Here is a 3,729-nt window from a genome sequence, read left to right as displayed (position 1 = left end):
TTTGGGTCGTGATCCCATCCCCAACTACCAGTGCCGGCCCCCCTCTGATAATAGGCATCACGGATATGGGTGAAAGGCGGCGTTCACTGGTTTCCTTGTTGATCTTCTCCGAAGCCTCCACACTCATACCCTTCATGTCCCTTTTCTTTCCTGCACTTTGTTGTGTATGTCTTGTTGACGATGCTTCTCATAGTTAAGAACATTGCATCTTGTGAAACTCCTCAACAATTACCACTCATGTTTTTGAATTTACAGTCATAGATTCACACACACATAGTTAGTGCAATAATATCATAAAAAATCAACCTTTTTATTACTAGCTCAAAAATAATTTTATAAAATCAAATCGAGACATTTTTCTTCTGGCTACTTATAGCAATTATAGTCTAAAGTTGTCTGATCTGCCGTAAGACCCGCTAATGTTTGGTAGCTCTAATATTAACTTTCATTTCCTTTTCATGCAACGAAGCCACAATTTGATACCATGGTCTGATTCTTAGCAGATACGTTGCGTTTTCGTTGAAGAATCATGCCACCAATGACATGGCACACAAGAATCCTAGGGCACCCCTGCGGAGTGGAGGGGAATGGGAAACCCTAAATGGGAGAGGGGGTTGTGAGCCCTAATTCTGAAAATAAGCAGATCATGGATTTGGATTGGCGAATGTTGAGGATAGCAGAGGTCCTCTGTTGAAATCATACACTGTTTGAGTGCAGGCTTGCTAACTAACAAAAGAGGGTGACAAAAGCCTCCTAGTGCCTATACAAATTCACAAAACTACCTCTTCCTAATGAATCCAATTTTTGCGTAGCCTGTGACCATCTCGACAGTTGTTATTTGTCGAATGTTCATTTCTCTGCAGTGATTGAGGAGGCTACATCCGTCTCTTACTGAAGAAATGAAGAATAGACTTCTATTTAATCCATGGAAATTGTTATGGTTTGTTTTAACTTTTTCTCAAACACCCGTTTCACATCTGGATTAAAGCAACAATATATGTAATTATGATTTAACATATACATACAAACACACACAAATATATTTATATTTATGTATATTTTTTAATTTTATGCAACTATACATGGATAGTAGAATACGAAAGAGATTTGAATTGCATGGTAATTGTGGACCCTTAAAAATCTTCACACTCACATATATTTGAAAATTCCAAATATAACACTCTACATGTTATTTTTGGTTATGGAAAATACATGAATATATTCAGTCATTTTGCAATACCGTTCTTTTAATCGCTAACTTAAAATGCCAAAGACTTTCTAAATCATAATGTTCGGAGAAAACACCCATCAACCATCTCATCTCACACAGATGAGGAAAGACGGAGAGGGAAAAAGGCCCTAGGTCTTGGAAGGGGCTCCCCCATGCACGCACACACTTTTTAGGGCTCCTCAACAGGACGGGTAAATTTAAACGAAGAAGTTAGGTTTTCAGTTAGAGACTTTCGAAGCAGCGACTGCCGCTTACCCAACAGCAAAGCTTACCACAGAACAAATCACAGACAAAGTGACAAAGAGGATCACGGGACAGTGTAATTATAGAAAAAAGAAACATAGGTGAAGGCCCACAGAGAAGTTATGGCATGATCCAGATTCCGTGCGTGTCTCCGATCCATGATGGATAAGTGGACCTGCCACGTCGTCAGTATGAGTCAGCTCGAGTACAGTACACCTCACCAGCACCTGCACGCGCGCATTTTCGTTTTGCTGCTGATTTCGCAGTGAGCGGCTCATCGCTACTCCAAAGGCCAAGCCCTCATTCTCCCTTCCAGCTGAGCCCCGGCGGGTATGTGCGGGTGGAACCATGCAAAGGTTGACGTGTCAGAATTGAACAGCCAAGTCGGCACTGGAGCTCGCCAGCATGATGATGTGGCATTCGGTTCTTCAGGGTCTCTTATTGCAATCACTTTTCCTACGTGGCTTCAGCAACCGTCGTTTTCTTCAGGTAGGTCGTTATATGAGGTCATCTGGTACTCGGTGCGTGGTGCGAGGGCTTGCGTGTTCAAGTACGTGGCGGTGCACAACCGTGATCGTGCCTGCCACGTCGGCCGTGAGTTTCGCTGACATGGCCGCTGATGGCTTCTTTGATTTGCTCTGAATTGTCACTTTAGCTTCGATCAATGCCGGAAACTGCAAAATCATTTATCTCGACGAGGGAGAACACGCTACGAGGGAAAATGTGCTGCTTCGCTTTTTCAAGCCTACGGAACCACAATCGAAACAAATTATCCATATATTTTTATGTGCTCAACCATATTATAAACGTAAGAATTAGGTAAATATTATAATATTTATTACAATATGAGCTAGGGTCAATTGTAAAAGTGCAAACCCCCCTGTTCATGTAATCTTCATAAATCTATGATGGTCAAATATGGTCAAATTTTATTCGCGTCACTTAATGGGAAATAATGTGGTCAAACTTTTTGTTCGTTAGATATGTTCGTGATTATAATGGACGTGGTGGTCATCAGAATTCCTGGACTCGTGTAGATATGGAGGCTGAGATATCTTGAAAATTTGTAGACAAGGAGGTTTATCCTATTTTCGTAGACATGCAAGTTCGTCAGATCGTCGTGTTACATCGTAGGTGACGTGAGTTAAATCGATTTGGTGAAAGAATGCTTTTTGTAAGGAAAAATAAATATATATACAAATAAAAAAATCATGTCAATGATAAGCTAGGAAGAGAAAAAAGATTGTTATAATGTATGAAAACCAACCACAAATCATCATGGAGAAATAAAATTAGCAAAATTGTCATGTCACAAAAAGTTGCTTAAAAATATGCCTGAATTGCAAACTTACATATATTTTTAGTTATTTTTTCTCCGACAATTCTTTAAATAGACAGCTTTTATATAATGAAATGGCGACCCATGTGTTTCAACAAATATGCTAATTAAACTTTCTTCATTTATTCAATTGTGTTCAATAACAATCCTTGTGCTCAATTGTTGTTCCATGTTTAGTACATGCATTGAATTCTTATGAGTTGGAACCCCAGCTTATTCTATTTCTCAGCTCATGATGAATTCGCTATTTTATAAGTGTATTACAGTTACCAAACAAAAGTTCATGAAAATGTGCACAAATTTAAATATTTATTTTCTAAGCAACATTATTATTTGGGCTTTTGCATCATGCTTCTACATATAATGTTTTGATTCATTAAATATCATATTCAAAATATCATGAATGAGGTATAATTGCAAGCAAAAGCTGAGATGGCATAGGTTAGATGCTCCTTACAGATCAAGCAGATGTGGTGAAGGTAGTATCATCATCATCATCTTCATTAATATTATCACTACTAATACAATTTTTTCATCACTAGTGGAGCTTTACATGGGACAAGGTAGTTGTTGGGCAGGCTGTAAGTTGGGTAAAGTCTATACCACTACCTACTATGACAAGGTAAATTAAAAACAATAAAATCAATTCAATAAATCTGTAAGTGTTTAAAATTTACCTGAAACTACAAAATGATGAATAATATTTGTATCAAATTAACTGGTGGTATCAATTTTAGTTGTGCAATTTCAATTGGGCTTGACGGAAACTAGCAAAAATATATCCTTATTGTTGTTATTGTTATTATTATTATTATTATTATTCGATTTAAATAAATATGCTTTAAATAAAAACAAGCAAAAACAAGCTCCTCTAAGGATGAAGATTAGGGCTCCTGAGTTGAAAGAAAACTTATCA

The 3,729-nt window shown here is 37.7% G+C and overlaps 2 long non-coding RNA genes across 2 annotated transcripts; one reads left to right on the top strand and one right to left on the bottom strand.

The window, feature by feature from the left end:
* Window positions 1-1,526: 1,526 nt before the first annotated feature.
* Window positions 1,527-3,385, bottom strand: LOC141045252 (uncharacterized). Its single transcript, XR_012217251.2, has 2 exons — window positions 2,827-3,385; window positions 1,527-2,559 (listed from the first exon to the last, which is right to left on the bottom strand). It is a non-coding gene; the product is annotated as an uncharacterized LOC141045252 (long non-coding RNA).
* On the top strand, window positions 2,130-2,792 carry LOC149989613 (uncharacterized). Its single transcript, XR_016502366.1, has 2 exons — window positions 2,130-2,282; window positions 2,456-2,792. It is a non-coding gene; the product is annotated as an uncharacterized LOC149989613 (long non-coding RNA).
* Window positions 3,386-3,729: the final 344 nt, after the last annotated feature.

This window comes from Physcomitrium patens, chromosome 3, assembly GCF_059467195.1.
Source record: "Physcomitrium patens ecotype Gransden chromosome 3, ASM5946719v1, whole genome shotgun sequence".
NCBI lineage: Eukaryota > Viridiplantae > Streptophyta > Bryopsida > Funariales > Funariaceae > Physcomitrium > Physcomitrium patens.
Note: the sequence above shows the minus strand (reverse complement) of the source record. Positions and strands in the feature narration are given on the sequence as shown.